The sequence below is a fragment of the Tenebrio molitor genome, chromosome 8 (genome assembly GCF_963966145.1).
Source record: "Tenebrio molitor chromosome 8, icTenMoli1.1, whole genome shotgun sequence".
Taxonomy (NCBI): Eukaryota; Metazoa; Arthropoda; class Insecta; order Coleoptera; family Tenebrionidae; genus Tenebrio; species Tenebrio molitor.
In genome coordinates, this window is record NC_091053.1 from 18,200,435 (window position 1) to 18,220,358 (window position 19,924).

Genomic DNA, 19,924 nt, shown 5'->3' on the forward strand with positions numbered 1-19,924 from the left:
TAGTACTTTTAGAACCCTTTAATTTGATGTACCGCTCGTTGAAATTGCACTTCAAATAAGAAAGATATACTTAAGCTGGGGCGTTTTTTTGTGATCACTCTGTATGTGATGTATTTAAGAAAATCGCTCGGACAGCTCGATTTTATTCCATAAAATGCCATTCTGTGACGCATAATTTGTTTTTCTATAATTGATTCAAAAAATTAATATTCATGCATAGTTATCCATGTGTGAAGTTGAAGTGGGTCATTTTCTTACGTGTATTTTTTTTTACATTGTTAGTACTGTAGTAACTATAGAAACAATACATAAAGCCGGCCACACACACAGAGGGAAGAATGTGCAGTTAAAAGTGTACACGCTTGTCCTAATTTAAACCTGTGAGTACATACACACTACTGCTTCCCCGTCAATTGTGCAGCAAACGTTCATTGTGATGGTGACCAAAAAGTAAATTTGTCTGATAGCAGTGGCGTGCCCCTGCATTGCATTCACGAGACATATTTCGTAAATCAGACAAAATACGGCGGTCACTGAATTTTAACTGAAGCTTGCAGAGACTTGTGGCCACACACAGTAAGTTATCCCCGCGCGGGATTGAATGTGCACGCCAAAAATCAAGACAGTCTTGATTCCAACTGACTTGAATGCGCGTGCCACATTCTTCTCCACACACACGGAGTTTTAACTGTACCCCGTGGCGTGTGCATTCAAGTCTTGACTCTTCCCTCTGTGTGTGTGGCCCCCATAACAGTGTGTGAAATGCGATTTCACGCACATGCCTATTTCTGTTTTTCACTTCACGCACTGTTTTTTTATTAGTTACTTAGCAACATGGTCATTGGTTGATATACGTCAGATTTGCTTTAAAAATTTTAATTTTAAAATTAAGCTTTGAAAGCAATTATAGAAAAAATATTGTTTATATTTCGTGCGTGAAGATGTTTTTTGTGCATTCAAAGTAGTGGCGGCTCGTGGCATCTGGTGTTGGGTAGGCGACTGGGTACTCAGCAAAGTAAAACAAAATAGGTTAGAATGTCGAGCCGCTGACAGCGGGGGTTCGGGGGGCAGTAGCCCCCCGAGTAATGCGCCACAGGCAATTTTTTTATAGAATTATTTATTAAAATGATGCTTAAATCACCCCAATGTTACTGTTAGCTCTTTATTTAAAACCTTTATTTTTTGGGGGGTCATTATCCAAATGACCTCATGGACCAGCTGTCCCTGTTAGGTTTTATATATCAAATTGATTCGTCTGTCTTTTAACAAAGCGAATCTTCGGATTATTTCATCAGAAAAATCATTCTTTTGATAAAGTCGAAATAAAAATTCTTTTTCGATAAACAAAAGCGCAAGGAATGTTAACCGAGATTGGCACATTGTGTTCCTTGAATAATTTTTTATTCGTTTGAGGCATGAAAAATTCCGTTCCATTGATACGGTCGGTCGTTGAAGATACAGAAGCCGTGAAAACGGCGTTTCTATCAAACTGCATAAATAATGTCGTTATATACATCCATTTTATTAAATAAGAATGGGAGAAACTATTAATTACCTCTCCAAAAAATCAAAAATACTGTAAGGTATGTAATATTGAAAGATCAACCTGATTTAGTTTAGGCGCCAACGCCGAAAAGCCAACGGTCAACCTGTTATTGTCTTTTATTATAAACTTACAGACAGTACCTACTTATTGGGTCATATGCATAAACCATTAGCAAATGCTTTTACTTGTATTAGTAAGAGATAGAAATACATGGACTCTATTAGATAGAAAAAGACAAATATATAGTATAAGCAAATGCTTATTCTTATTCATACTACCCATTATACCAACCTGACCTGATCTGAAAAACCTGCCAAAGCAATTCAACACCTGAAAAACACCTGAGGACCTCTGAGGAATCACCTAAATCACCTGTTTTAACTACTACCGCTAAACACTGAAACAACCTTGACTAAAGCAAACTTGCCATAAAGTTGAAATTAGCCGAGCACGATACATTTTTCACGTGTGCTCACGAAAAGCGGCGGAGGCGAACGAAGAAATCGCCTGAAATCCTCTATTTTGTTGTGAATTTTAACACGTCAACCACTGCTTTCGCGCTTAGATTTTCGCTTTGTAATTGTCGTAGTGGAAAATAAAACAGACAAATTTTAAAACTTCCAGATTGTCGCCGACCCGCTAAAGGCTGAGCAGTGCAGTGAGATGGATGGCTATGGCGCACGACTTATTTCTCACTTCATTACAAAAGATACAAAAAGATCCGATGAAAATGAGAATTAAAATTAATACAATATACGTAACAGTATTAAAATAAAATTTTTCTAAATTTCGAACGTTAGGCGGTGCCTACCTTGCCTACCCTGACCAGCCGCCACTGATTCAAAGGCTTTTTTGTCCTCCTGTGATGGAAACTTTGCAAACACGCACTGTTCGCGTCACATGAAACTTTGTTTTTACAGCGACTGTGCGACGGTGAATTTTTCCCACATACTATGCGGCGAAGTAAATAATCCTTGTTTTTAACCTTTAAGAAACGTAGAAGAAATACACAATTTTAACTTAATGAAGCTGAGTTTCAGGAGAACAATATGTATACATTTTGAATTCAATTAGTTTTTAAAATAAAATCTAAAAGAAATGAAAATAGCAGCGCCATCTGTCGGTTCTGCCTTACATTTGACAATTCTTGGGTGCGTTCCATTAAAATTCGAAAAGTAGTCATTGTTTTTAACATTTTAAATTAAAAAACGTTGGTCAAAAAGCATTATACATACCTTGTGTGTGAAACATTTTGCAGCGCTTAGTTTATGAAACACTCCGCTGCGCGTCGTGCTTCAAATGAAACTTCGCGCTGCAAAATGTAACTTCCCACACTCGATTGTAAATAGCTATTACTGCCTCGACCTTCATCTCGGCTTAAAACACCTTTTCATGCACAAAAAACATTCTCTTCACGCACTTAATATAAAAATAACTATTAAGTGACGTCAATGGTTTTTGCGCAATGACGTCATCACCAATTTTTTTTTTAAATGACAACCCCCATTTTTTTCTTCTCTTTCTGATAGACTTTCCTACTACCCAAACGATGTATGAAAAAATTGATACCTTACATAACAATTTTTCTTGTGAAAATTACATTTTTCACTTAAAAAATTCAATTTAATTTTTATGTAAAAAATTTTAATTCACCGTAAACAAAGACAAACAAACATCTAAATTTAACAATAAAATTTAACGCAAATCTTGAAATTGTCCCCGCCAACCATTTGTTACTTACCGACATTGTAAGTACACTGTGCTCAATAATGTCAGGGCTTATTTGTTCCATTTCAGCGCAAATTTTCTGCCGTAAATCCTCTAAATTGTTTGGTGTATTAAAATAAACCCTCTATTTTAAATAAACCCATACAAAAAAAAAAGTACCTACTGTGCGAGCAAAAGAAACTGGTCTTCAAAATCATGCTTTAACGCAATGGAAAATGCTCCATTGTAAAACGGTCGTAAATATCATAACCTATCATCATGTTGTATGACCTTAATTGTCATTTTTTTCTCATGTTTTTGACACTTTGTTGACATCGGCATAATCAGACAGAGATTTTAAATTTGTGACAATCTAACGAAATTTTGAAATGACATTGACGACCAGAATTTTTTACTCGCGACAGTACATAAAAAATTAAATTAAATTTTTGAAGTAAAATTTGTCATTTACTCGAAAACATTGTTATGTAAGGTATTTATAAATTTTATTTTTATTACCATCTCCGAAAAATTAGTCACCTCGATTTCAAAATTTAGATTTCTCTTAACAACGTCAAATTGTTTCTGCTCGATTTATAAATTCCATTTATTTTCATTAAAAATACACATACAGGGTCTCTCAAAATTGGCTTACTACCTTATCGAGGATGTTTAAATGTAGGTACGTGAAAAAAATATGGAGACAAAAAAAATCAATTATTGTTATAAATGTTGTTACACAGTCTAGGACTGGTTTACAAATCTATGAGGGGCGTGATGACCAACTCAATAGACCGGGACCAATGGCTTAACGTGACTTCCGAATCACGAGATAGAATATAGCCTTTTTTTTCCGCCCTGGGTCGGAATCGAACCCGCGACCCTCGCGTCCCTGAGCCGAAACGGACTCCCTTAGGCTATATTCTGCCTAAAAAATCAATTATTGTTATTATTATTATTAACGGTAATTCAATGTAAACAAAGATATACTCCTACATCATTACCTTGTCATGTTACCGTAGTGGTTTAAATTAATTTTTTCGATTTCCAAAGCTGCTTAATACTCCATTATGCAGAATTAGATATTGGTAGTGAGTGATCTTGTACTTTGTAATAATATGTACAATTAGAGTTACCTATCATGACGATTTAATATATACAGTGCGTTCGTAAATTCGGAATAAATTCGATAAAACTGTAAGTATTAATTTCTGAGAAAAATCCTCGAAGAGACGACTTTATATTTTAAAAATGCATATTCTTCAGTACTTTACTTATGTTGACAGCTTGTCATCTCCTAATTATGACGTCATCAATAATTTTTTTAAATGACAACCTCCACTTTGTTCTTCCCTTTCTGATAGACCTTCGTACTACCTAAATGACGAGTGAAAAAAATTGGTACCTTACATAACAATTTTTTTGAGAAAATGACAATTTTTATCTAAAAAATTTAATTTAATTTTTAAGGTAAACATTTTTTTTTCTATGGGTTTAGTTAACATCGAAGATTTATTTTAATAGACCAAACAATTTAGAAGATTTGCGGCAGAGAATTCTCACTGAAACGAAACAAATAAGCTCTGACATTATTGAGTGCAGTGTACAAAGTGTCTGCTAAATGGTTGGCGGGAGGCAATTTGAGCATTTGCGTTGAATTTTTCTGTTAACCTTAGATGTTTGTTTGTTTTTGTTTGAGGTCAATTAAAATTTTTACAAAAAAAATTAAATTAAATTTTTGAATTAAAATTTGTCGTTTTCTCAAAAAAGTTGTTATGTAAGGTATCAATTTTTTTCATTTATCGTTTACCTAGTACGAAGGCCTATCAAAAAAATGAGAAAAAAGTAGGTAATGTCAGAAGTGAAAACTTCTATGATGCTCGTTACTGATTTTAAGTAATATGTACCTATTCTATAAAAGATATATCATTGTGGATGACTTGGAGGAATAAGGAGCAAGGCATAAATAATTAATATTATTTAAATCCAATGCTGTTTTTAAATAAACATAAAAAATATGTATTTTTCAATAGAAACTGCAAATACGTCCGCTTTTAGAGGTACACTCTAGCAAAATTTGACTGAGATGAATAAGTAATAAATAAGTTTCTGGAGTTGGCCTTTTGTATTTATTTCAACTTCGTATACCAAATCTTTCGTATGGCCCCAAAAATTAAAATCCAGAGCGGTTACCTAAATGGAGGATCGGGGACGCCATCGTATTGGAATAAGTCAGAACCAACCTCACATAAATTAACATAAATGCACATGTAGCTCCACAAAAGTACAACGGGACGGAAGGACTCCTTCAGGAAAACGCTCGCCGTATGGTCGCCTTGCCGATCTTAAATTACCACGTGTTTCGCCATAGAGTAAATGCAAATCGGCGTATTCTTGTTTTGTGAATTTCATAACTTTTTGAAGGATTCGCAAATTTAAAATTAAACTTGACAAATGTCATAGGTGTTACAGGTACCGTTGCTAAAGAAATTGCAGCCGCGTAACCAGAATTACCTTTTTAAAACCGATTAACTCATTAGCGTACAGCAAATTTGGACCAGATTTTCGACTATTTTTATCTCGAAAACGAAAAGACTTTTATTAGAAACGTTTTTTGTGTACGAGTTCTACTCATCATCACCTATTACTGGATTTCTTCTGGTAGGTTATATCGGGACCAGTCTGTATATACAATTACTCCTGTAGGTCTGCACTGAGGTCAGTCAGGTCACAACACAATTATCACTGAAAATTGAAAACTGGCAAGTGACGCACAGTTGATTGTTTTTCGCTCGCTCCGCAAAAATCTCGACTCCCATGATTTTAGCTTACCGTGTCGTTCTGCGGACGATTTGCGCTGATCTGCGTTACGATTTTACCGTGTCGCATGAAACTAATTCACTGCCCGGGAATAAAATGGATGTAGTGCGCCTAAAGAAGTTTTCACTTCAAAAAATTCTTAATGACGTCATAATTAGAAGATGACACGCTGTCAACATAAGTACAGTACTGAGGAATACGCACTTTTTAAAAACAAAGTTGACCTCTTCGAGGATTTTTCTCAGAAATTAATACTTACAGTTTTATCGAATTTATTCCGAAGTTTACGAACGCACTATATATTTCGAAATAATTGACCTGTTGAGTGCCACTTTCAAAGACCGCCAAATCAGTGAATAAGTCCAATAGAATTTTTTTTACATTTTTCTGACGTTTACGGTAATCTCTTTTACACCGTAGTGCACCGTTAGTAAACCATTTATGGGACACCTGTATGTTTCGTGAATATTGAAATGTTTAGAAAGTGCCGTTCCCACGAAATTCACGGAAGTGAATTCCCTAATACAGATTAATAATAATACAGGGTTATTCTAAATGATTGTAGTCGTAGTAGGCGTGAAAACTGAACGTAAAATTTATGGTTGCCGCTCCGCATAAAAAAAAAGAATGATGTGAATAAGTGAGTACACACGGGAGTTAAATTGAATGCAAAACAACTCAATATCCCTTAGATACATACATAACCGGGAAATGATATACAGGGTGATTCATCTTTTACCGCCGGTGGCAAAAGAATTAAGAAAAAATTATGAAATTTACAGTTTTGATTTGTCGAAAAATTTATTTTCAGCCGGTATAATTGATTTCAAAATTTTTTTCTTCTAAGCAGATATTTATAAAAAACTGTTTTTAAAAAAACTTCATGTTTAAATTTTTGCATCAGAATGTGGCTAATGACGTATAAAATCAATACCTGCAACCCGTTTCAAAAAATCTTTGATAGTTTTTGAATTATATCGATTTTAATGGAAAAATTGCTTTTATTGGTAGTTGTTGGCTTTTAGGGTTGTAAATTTTCCTTAACAATGACTACCCTGTAAAACTGACCTGCTTAGGTGAATTTACGATAGGATTTGTAAAGGACCCACTGCTGTGGCAATAAAGACCTTGTTGTTAAGATATTGGGACATTATGTCGTAAATCATGAAGCAAATACAAATTTGAATATCAAAATGCGTTTATTTCAATAATACCATATGCGAAAATTGATTTAACATGGTAAAATTGTGTGAAAATACTTGAGTGGACATATGCCACAAGATTGAATAAATTAAATAACTAATAATTGAGAAAATGCCAAAATTTGACATAATTAACTTATAAATTCCATTTTTTGATATTATGTGCCTTATGGATAATAAATTAGGTCTGCAAAATATGAAAGTGAAATCATAATTTTTAAGGTCAATTTTGCCACCGGCGGTAAAAGATGAATCACCCTGTATACCTATACAGGGTGATTCACGTAGCGCGTTCGTTAGAAACTTTCTGATTTCCCAAAATCGTATTGATATGAAAATTGGCAGCCGACTACAATCGATTGGTCTAACTTCAAATAAAATATTTTCAAAATGGCGACGCTTCCGGAAATACCGGAAATCGACGCCATCTTCGTTTTTTAAATAGAAAGGCCCCATTTTGATTTCAAATTTAGATTCTACGTTAAATTTTGAGTTTAGATCGTTCTTTTATCAATACATATCTGTCATTGGGGGTTGCAGGAGTTCATTAAAACATTTATAACTCCTGAACCATTCGAATGTGCCTTAGAGAGAATGGAGGTGATTTCGAACATTTGCTATAGTAAAGTTATGGTTACTTGATTTTTGGAAATTCTACTTATTTTTTTAATTAAAAACAAATTTTTGATTTTTTATTTTAATGTTTGTGTATTCAGAAGATAAACATCTATCAGAATAAAGATAAAAAAATTTACAGTGCAACTTAAAAAAACAAAGCTAACTGCGGTCTGTCAAAAAATATAATGTCAAAAAAAATCATAGCATGTCGGGCTATAGTGTTTTTAAATAGTATACAGGGTGGAAACTTTAACTGGAATAAAATTCATAACTTGGAAATAGGCAATTTTTATAAAAAAATCCCGAAACGGGTCGATTTTTATTTTTCCTTGCCCACATTTTGACGCATATGGTTTTTGCATATCTGCTCCCGGAAGTGCGCAACTACCCTCAACTTTTTTTTTCAAACAGAAGGATATGTCAAGTGACACCTCGTTTGAAAGACCACTTCGCAAAGAATACAACGAACTATTTGTTCCTAGATATTTTCAAAGCCTACGTGTTAAAAAATAAAAACCAATTTTTGTAAGTTTAACATTATTTAATGCAAAAATTGTTCAAAATGGCCACCGTTTGTTTGTTGGCAAATTGCAGATCGATAGTAACCTGCATTCCTTACGTTTTGTAACATTTCCGGTGTGATTTGCCTAACTTCGTGCCCAAAACCGAATAATAATATATATATAGCCTAATGGAGTCCGTTTCGGCTCAGGGACGCGAGGGTCGCGGGTTCGATTCCGACCCAGGACGGAAAAAAAAGGCTATATTCTATCTCGTGATTCGGAAGTCACATTGGTCTCGGTCTATTGAGTTGGTCATCACGCCCCTCGTAGATTTGTAAACCAGTCCTAGACTGTGTAACAACATAATAATAATAATAATAAATAAATAAAAATTTATTTTTTATAATAATTTATTATCCAACAGTAGGTACACACTACTAATAAAAATTTAAAAATAAATTTTTATTTTTAATTTATTATCCAACAGTAGGTACACACTACTAATTACAGGATAACATTATTAACTAAAATATAATTAACTCAGTCGAAATACAATAATAACAAATTAACAAAAAAAAGAAATAAGAGAGAAAAAAAAACAAAAATCTAATACTAAAGAAAGAAATTACTCATTCACGCCCAAAACTGACCAAATTTTCTAATACCTTAATTATCTTTAATTTGTTTTAATGTGGAACAAAAAATGTCAACATTAAAGCAATAGGTATTCACTTTGCGGCACATTTCAACGAGGGGTCCATTAGCACAGTGACGAGTATTGACACATGGCAAGTATAGTCATACAGAAACTCTAGTGGAATTCGGCTTTAGTTGTAAATATAACAACAACAACCGAAGAATAAGATTTTATTATCAAGTAATAAATGTTGTCATAAATACAACTACCACTACCTGTAACGGGGACAGGTAATCTCGCCACCAGTAATTACCTTAATCTTTTGCGCATCCCCGTTGAGTAAAATCCCATCGGTAATTTCGCCACCAATATTTTTCAATACATTTTTATTGAGGGTCATACCCAATACGGGTGGATTTAAGTAACTACCTGACACCTGACCCAACTTTATTTGTGTTTTTAGAAAAACTGAAAGAATTTCAAATAGACACTTATGTGAAAATACAAAGTCTACATTTGGTAGCAAAAATTCATAATAAGCATGTCAGAGACAGACAAAAATTTATAAATAATATGATAAAACGACATAATAATAAGATTACAATGGAAAGATTAATTCTTAAAAATAACAATTTTATTTTCAAGAATTAATCTTAAATAATAAATTGTTTTTCCATATAGGTACATGCATTTACTTGTTTTCCTGTCTCAGACTCTCAGGGCCTGATTTCAAGTTGACTTGCGACGGTCGCACTTGTTGTTGTCATGGTAACGTCGCAAGAGAGAAAGATGACGCATATTGGTAATTAATGTGTAGGATAAAGATAGCTACACATTTGCGCTGCACAACCTATTTGCGACCATGACTTGAAATCCGGCCCTCAGATACAGAAATATTTATGTCGGCCGTCCACTGGCTCCGTCCGTATGGGCAGGTAGGTGTAGAATGTAGATTAATTCCGGGAAGTACAGTGGCGAAATTACCGGTAGGCTTAGCATGCCATTAAACGGTGGTGGCGAATTTACCTGTATCTTAATCTCGTAATGATGCTTGGTGGCGAAATTACCAACACCGCCTGTAACATCCCTGCCTGATGCTAACATTGCAAACCCCAAACTGACAACCCTCATTAGCATTTATCAGTAGAATTATTGCTGCAGCTTAAAATTCTATTTTTCAAGTGACAAGCATAAATTTACAACCAAAGCCGAATTCCACTAGAGTTTCTGTAGGACTATAAAAAGTTAACGTACTCCTGCTGTTGAGTCTAGGAACATTAAAGTTCAAAGATGAAAGTAAATTTTCATCCGATATAGAATTGTTTATAATTTTACAAACAAAAATAATTTGACCTAGTGTACGGCGATCATTTATTGATATATAATCAAACTCATTTAATAAATTATTATAACAATATCCATGGGCCAAATACTCATGATAACGACGATAATACAATGTTTTAAGAAATTTTCTCTGAACAGTTTCAAGCATATGAATGTATTTTTGGTAGGTTGGACTCCATACAATGAAACAATACTCTAACTTGCTACGAATAAAAGCATTGTAAAAAGTTTTTAAAACATTGGAATCAAAAGAAACAGTGTTCCGAATATTGAGAATATTAGGCATGACCCATAAAATTAGCCAAATCACACCGGAAATGTTACAAAACCTAAGGGATGCAGAAACGGTGCCCATTTTTAACATTTGTTGCATTAAATAGTGTTGAACTTATAGAATTGGTTTTTACTTTTTAGCACGTAGGCTTTGAAAATATTCAAGAAACAAATAGTGCGTTGTATTCCTTACAAATTGGCCTTTCAAACGAGGTGTCACTTGATATACCCTTACGTTTGAAAAAAAAAGTTGGGGGTGGTTGAGTACTTCCGGGAGCAGATATGCAAAAACCATATGCGTCAAAATGTGGGCAACTAAAAATAAAAATTGATCTGTTTCGGTATTTTTTACAAAAATCGCCTATTTCCAAGTTATGAATTTTATTCCAGTTAAAGTTTCCACCGTGTATACTATTTTTCAGTTTTTACGGTAAAAAAAAATATTTTTTTGTTCGACGTTGTCAGAATTTGAGAATTTTCTCCTGCGTGAACGGATTTTGATAAATGTTACAACTTATCAAAACAAAACGTCAAGCTAATTTTAAAGATTTTAAGCGATTTGGAGCCTTTAAGAGGCTTGTCGAACAAAAAAACTGTATTCAACTCGTTAAATAAACTACTATTTTTGTTGATTTGTTTATTGAAGTGAAACTTTTTATGGGAGGGTCTTGAAATTCTGATCGGCAACCTTTTTGTGTGACGAAAAGTGGTGGGGGTAAACACTATCGTCTATCAGGTCGAGTGGGAGCACTGTCTCGTATAGTGCTTGTAACTTCCTAAGGAATTCTGACTATACAACGGTTGCGCCAATTTTTCCATCTCACTTAAATGTAAGTTAATCTGTTTGACACGATACAAACATCCCTTAAAATTGTGTATACTTCTGTCTTTGTCACACTCACGGCATTTATCGATAATGTCCTCTCATTAATTTGGAGGCTTAAAAATGAACAATGAGTTACGCATTTCGATATTGTTTAGTGTTATCGTTGTTTATAATTTATTTTCTTCATTAAAATATACAATTTTGTTGTGAATATGCTATTTAAAAGTGACTGATGGATAATTACAATGTTCCTCTGTAATACAAAAGTTTCACTTCTATCGTGCGTCTTTACGACACATTCTGTTTTTTATTTAATTATTTTGTTGTTACATATCTACTATTTATTTCAATGCGGTATTTGAATAAAAATTCAAATAAAACAAGTGCTATTTTCAAAAAATAGAAATTACGTCAAAACGGCTGGAAATAGACATACATAATATTAATAAAAGTGGCTTTAAATTAAATTTTACATTTATATTTAGTATCAGAAATGGTAGTTGCCATTTAAGAAAATGAAGTTTTTGACATAAGAAAATTGAACAGTTTATCAGAAGTGGTGTAGAAAGAAATGTTTTGTAGCAATTGCAAATTATAGGTATTATGTATATGTATTATAGTTATTATTCCACACACAACAGCAAGCTTTTTCTTATTGCTGAACATTATCCTACATTTTTTTTAACATTTAACACTTATTAAAACTAAAAAACAGAGGACTTGGGGTACGAAACTTTCGTCAAGTCGAAATTCCACAGATCTGGTTTGATCCATGCATAAATCCCTGATTACTCGCGCATCAACATGCGGTTTTGCATGTGGCAGATTAATTTTGCAAGATTTATTCGAGGACTTTTATTTTGTGATGGTGGGTGAAAACGGTTATAGTGCTTGCAGATAAAATCGACAATCTTTACATGTTACAAGCGAAAGATCAACCTGTGTGTAAATTACTATTAGAATATTCACCCAAATTTTAAGATAACATGATTTTTAAATGCTTCTTACCATAGAAACTCCTTTCTGCTTTTTATGACTAGCAGTTTTCTTCTGTAAGTTTTGAGCTTCCTTGTTATGCTCATAATTTGTACTACTGCAGGGGGAATCTTGTTCGGTACATCTTTTCTGCAACTCAATTTGATCGTCCACCTTCAGCTTCTCTTTGTTGTCACAGTGTTGCTCCACTTCGTTAGAACTTTTATTATTCTTATTGCTCATGTTTCGTATTTTTCATAACTTTCTCCAAATGCTCGTTTTATGTGTTTTTATCTGCAACCCTGATGAAAATTTAAAAATAAAAATCATTAAAAGCTTAAAAATGAACCTTGAGTTACGCATTTCGATATTGTTTAGTGTTATCGTTGTTTATTTTCTTCATTAAAATATACAATTTTGTTGTGAATATGCTATTTAAAAGAGATTGATGAATAATTACGTTTCCATGTAAAGCTTGTTTGACACGATGCTAAATTTTGTAAATTATTTTTTCATGTTTATAACTTCCAATAGTTCATCAGCATTTTTGATCACATGTTCAAATCTGTTCAATCGTATCATTATTATAGTGAGAATAATCTAAGTACATTATCCAAGTGAGAATAATTATAGTTCGTATTTTGTTTTAAATAGTGACAACGTATTTTTCAATTCGACAGTAAGTGTCATCAATTGCTGAACATGAACGAAGAACAATTCAGTGCGATAATATAATTTTTTTTTGTATTTTTGATTTTGTACTCATGAAAAAATAATCCTACGAATACCCCTCGAGAGTGAGAATAAGTAGAAAATAATTCGCCAGATTCTTTCTCAAACTTGTTGCCAGATGGCAATAGCCACTCGAGCCCTCCGGGCTCTCGTGTCTATTGCCTGGCAACAAGTTTTCGAAAATCTGTCGAATTATTTTCAATTTATTCTCACTCTCTTGTGATATTATTACAGAAAATTTGTTAGAAAATGAGAGAGACCCTCGATCGGACCAATGAACGATCAGGATCATAGTCTGTCTTTGTCAGATCCTGATCGTTCATTGGTCCTCTCTCATTTTCTAACAAATTTTCTACAAAATTTAGCATCGTGTCATACAGCCTTTAGTTACTAATAAATATACCTACAGTGTCTCAAAAACGGCGCCCAATCTCTTACGTGGTTAAGATGTTTGAAGAGCAGAGTTAAATTTCGTTGTCATTTTTTTTCCTTTGGCTAGTTCCTAAGTTAACAATGGTTATACCAAGGGCATCTGAATCAAAAAGCTACGCTTATAAGGACGTTTCAACTTTCGATTTTTCCATATAAACTTTGTTTCTGTGACATTTCGGGCGGCAGAACCTTTTTGCGCTCCATCTACCGATTTTGAACGCAGTCAATTTACACTTTTTCCACTTTTTACTTTGAGGTGAAGTGCTTAAAACATCAATTAAAACATGAATACTATAAAATATCCAAAATCCGAGCTTATTTTGGATACATTCGGGACTAGCAAAATACTAATAAATTAGAATTGCAAAAAAACATGAAATCATAATACAAGGTAGGTTAGAACAATTTATAACTTTAATATTTTTCTGCAAAGTAGTTTGTTCTGGATTGCACATTTCTTCTTTGATAAATCTGTTTTTTCTTGACAAATATGTATTATCTAGAACTGGTTTCAGCGTTGCAGTTATTATCAGCTCGCAAATCTCATTTTTATGTTCCAGACAAGATGAAAGTATTGGATTTTCTAGCAAATGAGGGCCCATTATCTCAACCATTTGGTGGCACCCAATTACAGGAAGTAATGTGCTGAGAGCACGGTACATACAACTAGATTACAAGCTGATATGTAAGTCATAATAATGATAAAACTCTTTGAAGACAACAGTCGGTATTTTACAGCGTCAAGAATTGTTTTCAAAGAGTCAAAGTGAATGTCACACCTTGTAGCGAACTGATTAAAGTTGTTACACATTAAAATAATCGGCGACTTAAGCAACACATTTGTTCTGTAGCTAGGAATACGAGTATAAAACGTAGTGTAGTTTCGACTATTCGTGCGAGGAACATGAAAACTAATTTTGCTTAAAAGAAATGAACAATCAATTTTGTGATGTACAAGCTTATACAGAAATGATACAACAGCATTGACTCTGCGAGTATACAAAGACTTAAGCTTAAACCTACCTAATAACATGTTGTTATCATAATTTCTTATAGGGTAAACACCGTCAAGTTGAAAACTTAAAAACTTCAAAAATTTTCGTTGGACTTTCTCGAGTTCATTTATATTTGTGATATATATCGGATACCATATAAGTGAACAATATTCCAGTTGAGATCTAATCAATGACGTGTACAGTAGCAATAGAGTTTTTGGATTGCTGAAGTCTTTACAATTTCTAAATACAAATCCATACGTTTTTAGAGCTTTGCTAACAATATTGTTAAGATGATCGTTAAAATTTAATTCCGTATCGAAAGTGACACCGAAATCTTTGAATTTGCAGACTCGTTCTAAACGATGTTGGTCAATTATATGTATAGGTATGTTCCTTGACAGAACGAATCCGGGAATATGAGGATACAAAACATTTAGCAGTATTCAAAGAGAGCCGATTTCGAGATGACCATTCAACAACCGCGTCTAAGTTATTTTGTAGTAGATTAAAACCACTATCAGATTCGATTCTAATAAACAATTTAAGATCATCAGCGAAAAGCAACTTTTCACAGGTAATAACATTGACCATATCGTTTATGAAAAGTAGGAATAGAAGAGGTCCAAGGTTTGAGCCTTGCGGAACGCCTGAGGTCGGTGTAAAGGACTTGGATACAAAGTTTTGGTAGATAACATAGTGGCGCCTATCTAGCAGATATGACCGAAATAAGGCAAGTAAAGAATTATCAAAACCAAACAGTTCAAGTTTTCTGAGTAGAATGAAATGATCGATTTGGTCAAACGCTTTCTGAAAATCTGTATATAGAACGTCCACTTGATATTTAGAGTCAATTGCCTCTGAAACGTATTGCGAAAAATAAGCGAGGTTGGTGAGTGTTGATCTTCTTTCTACAAATCCGTGTTGATGAGGTGAAATATAGTTCTTTACGTCTGCATAAATGCGTTTATATAATATAGATTCTAAGATCTTTGAAAAATTACATATTATAGAAATGGGTCTAAAGTGTTCGATGTTTGACCAATCTCCTTTTTTAAAAATCGGTGACACCCGTGCTTGCTTCCAAACTGTGGGAAAAGTTGAAGATTTAATTATGAGGTTGAATATCGAAAACAGTGGTGTTACAAATATTTGAGCACAATCCCGAAGAAGGAAACTTGGAATCCCGTCAAGCCCAGCAGTCATGGAGGTTTTAAAAGATTTTAGTGAAGATATTATTTCCTCTTCGAAAATTTGTGTAATTGAAATAATATTATGAAAATTAGTGTCAACAACTCTCTTCGTATATTCAGGGTCGGATGCTAAATATACTTGATTGAAAAAAGAGGAAAATGCATCAACAATGTCTTGAGGTGAGGATAGCGTTAGATCATCAAAATGCATCGTGTCAGGTATTCGAGAACTACTTGAATTGATTTGGATGTGATTGGAACAGTTGGAATGATGAAAGACACTACAGGATTTTGTGGTACAGTAATTTCAACCGGAGTTTCAGTGGGAAAAGTCTAAAAAACAAAAACATTAATAAGATGACAGTAATTAATAACTGGAGGTCCCTGATTATGACTGTGAAAACTAATAAGTAATGGGTCTGTCTTTTTTGGCGCTCCGCTACCTGCTTTTTGACCAACAGTCCCAACATTACGAAATTTCGCCACACATTTATAAATTTGTTGAACCAATTTTTGGTAATCTACAGGAAAATTAGGGAATGTGTTTTGAAAACCATTAACGCAGTGCTCTACAGAATACTTCCATTCGCCATTCTCTTGTTGTTCAGCGTTTTTAAAATAATTCTCAGTAAGAAAAATGTTCTGTTCGAAATAAAAAATTTTGAAACGTCACTTTGACAATTCAAATTTTAAATCAAATTGACAACAGTTAATAATGCCAACCTTATTTAAAATTTACAGCCCGCTCTAATTTATAATTTAAATGATCGCACGGTACTTGTACATTATTACCTGGCAATGTTGCCGTAGTGGATTTAAGATAATTTTTACGATTTCCATAGCTTATAAATTCTCTATTACGCAGGATTAGATACTGGTAGTGAGTGATCTTGTAATTTGTAATAATACCGTGAGATCGAAAAAAAAATTAGAGTTGGCTGTGACCAAAAATTTCAACGGCCAATTCGTTAAGATTAATTATGAGATGTCAGTCTTAACAGTTGGGTTAGTAATTTTGAGAACGTTCAAATCTTGATTTTCATAAAAGTGTCAATTATGTGTGACCTGTCGGTTGTAAAAGAATTTCCTCAACTATATACATATTATAGTGCAATGAGACAGTGAGATTTAAAACTCCTGCGGTGAGCACGCAGCTTGTTTATAAATTCAGGTTATGTTGTGGGAGTTCTTAATGTATAGGGGTTTAATTTCATGCACAACAAACACACGATAGAGATAAAAGTGCAAATCTTTTTTAATCATAAGCTGAACTATACCAAATGATTAGGTACCAAAAGGTTAGTTTCTTGGGTTAATCTCCGGATGGATTTATTTGGGGTCTCTGCAATAGACCTTTACAAATAAGAATGTTCTTATTCAGTATCCAGTCGCTATCACCATCTTTGTTGTCTCACAGTGACGTCACTGTGCGACAAAGAAGATTCTTATTTGTAAAGGTCTATTCTTTGTTCAACCTCTTCAATATTTTCAGCTGTTCTTTTTGTCGTCTTGTCGGTCACCCACTACCTTTTTTGCGCAGAACACTACCTGTTTCCAAAAACATGTTTACGCATTTGTAGACTTTCTGGGCAAATTGTTGGTTAAGTGTCTTCAAAGTCCAGAAACTTTTGTTCAAATTTCTCAAAAATTCGAGGTGTCGAATAGAACCATTCGCCGTTCTCAAGTTCTGAAGTAACACTGTACAATGAAAAATTTTCGCTCTAAAGTGAACATATTGTAATAGCAAATTTTAATAGTCAATAATTAATAATGACACTTACTATTGTAATGACATCTGATGACATTTGAATTAAATTTTTACGTGTTGCCAACTGAAGCATATTAATCACGGCCTTCTCGATTTTTTTATTTTCGATCGCACGGTGATTCGAGGTAGATTTCATGACAGTTTACTCATATACAGAGTCATTATAAATGATTGTCCCATCGCAGTAGGCGTTGGTGACGTAGTTGAATGTGCCGCAAGCCTCATAACATGAGTGAGACTAGTATCTCCGATAGGTGGCGATACTGGAGGTAGTCGAAATCTCTCTACTATAGTTTGTCTAACGTTGCGAGGCTGGCGGCGTATCCAAAATTTTTGTGGGTTTTCAACGCCAACTGCGATGGTACCTACAATCATTTCTAATGGCCCTGTATTTCGAAATAATTGACGTGTTAAGTGCCACTTTCAAAGATCCCCAAATCAGCAAAAAATAAGTCCAATAGAATTTTTTTAACATTTTTCTGACGTTTACGCTAATCTCTTCTTCACCGTAGTGCACCGTTAGTGCGCCATTTTTGGGACACCTGTATAATTGTGTAACTTATTTAAAAATTGTGTCGTTTTCATTTAATCTTCAGTTTGCAACTAAGAAGAAGTCCTTTGATCCTTCAAGTCCGCTCCACTTTGATACTTACCCAAAAAGACGTGGAACCAGAAATCTCGGCAACGAGTATGAAAAACTGATGTGCGCTCTATTAGCTTTGGAATTCAGCACAAGTGATATTGTGGAAGATTTCAAGATGAAAACCAATAGTGAGAATTGTGGAAACTTCGATGACGTGGTGTTAAAAGTGACTTTTAAGGAAGGACAATCCCAAATGTTTTTTCTGCAACTGAAACATTGTGAGAGTATGAAACCTATTACGGACAAGAAGCTTGCGGCGAAAAGTGGCGACTTCAGCTTGCTGCAGTATATAGAATCTATTTCAAAATTGGAAATCACTGAAAATGTAAGTTATATTTTATACACGAATTCCCCGACAAGTATTGAGAATGATTCAGAAATTTGTCTTCAAATTGAAAACTGGAAAAACGAAGACAAGAAAAATGAAGATGAGAAAAACGAAAAGGTTGTTGTGAGGAAACTGCAAAACTTGGATCCTAAGAAACTTCTGCTATGGAGCAAAAAAGAAAATACTAGGAATCAAAAAAGAAAGAGAAAGGAAAAGAACAAACCAGAAACTAGTTCTAAACCTCAAGCTCAGGAGAAGGGAACAAACGTTTTTCAGTTTAATTTAGAACAGAATAGTGTTAAAGATAAAGATCTTAATAATTGTCTGAAATTTTTTTATTTCTTTGCCGATCAGACTGACACGAGAGGAGCACAATCATTAATCAACGCAATGTTGAGAGAAAAATGTGAAATCACCGACGCTACTTACTCTTCAAGTTTTATCCAGTTTATGGGAACGTGGTATTCTGGTAACTTTATCCTGACTAAATATGACGTGGTAGCAAAATTGGCTGAGTTAACACTTACGCCTTTTATGCAAACCATATCGGACAAAAAGTGCACCGAAAAATCAAAACTTCTTCGAGAAGCAATTATGAAATTTGACATGACGATTGTTAGAGATACGAATGAAGAGGTTATCGCTAACATTTGGAACGAGACAGCAAGTGACGATGAAATCAGTTTCACTTCGCTCAAGTATGGATTGCGTCCTAATGGAACTGAGGATTTAGCTGCTACAGAAAGAAGTAAAGTATTGTGGCATTTAGACAAAATTCCCTTAATCGTGAAAGCGGAAGAAGGGAATGAAGAACAAGTTAAACACGCTATCAAACTGCTCGAGAGAGTTCAAAAGAAAAAAGTGGTATTATTGGCAAACGCAAAAAGAGAAGATTTTTCGGGGTGGAAAATTTTCCAAAATCTTTCTGATTTACGAAAACAAGATGTTTACAACGATATTGTTAATCGTTTTGAGATTTCTCTTCAATGTCGATCATCAATTTGTTTGAAAGATTTACTCGAATTTGATCAAAATTTTTGCAGAACTATTGAAACTACAGAACTTATTAAAATGACACAAGAAGTTATGAAAATCGGGAGAAGGCAGGAGTATGCATTTGAAAATTACATTCCCAGAAGTGTTTCTACAATTAGTTTAGACATAATGAAATTGTCAGAGTTTTGTAAGGAAACAGGTTCTCTCCTAATTATTTGTAACGTTTCTCAATCTTGCAAGAAAGCAATTCGACAGCTGGGTCTGCACGCTATGGAGCTTGATGACTACTTGAAACGGGAAGGGAGAAAAAAATTTGATGTCTTGTTGACGAGTAATAATTGGCCCCAGGTTAGATTCAATGACATTTGTGAAAAGATCGACAGGAA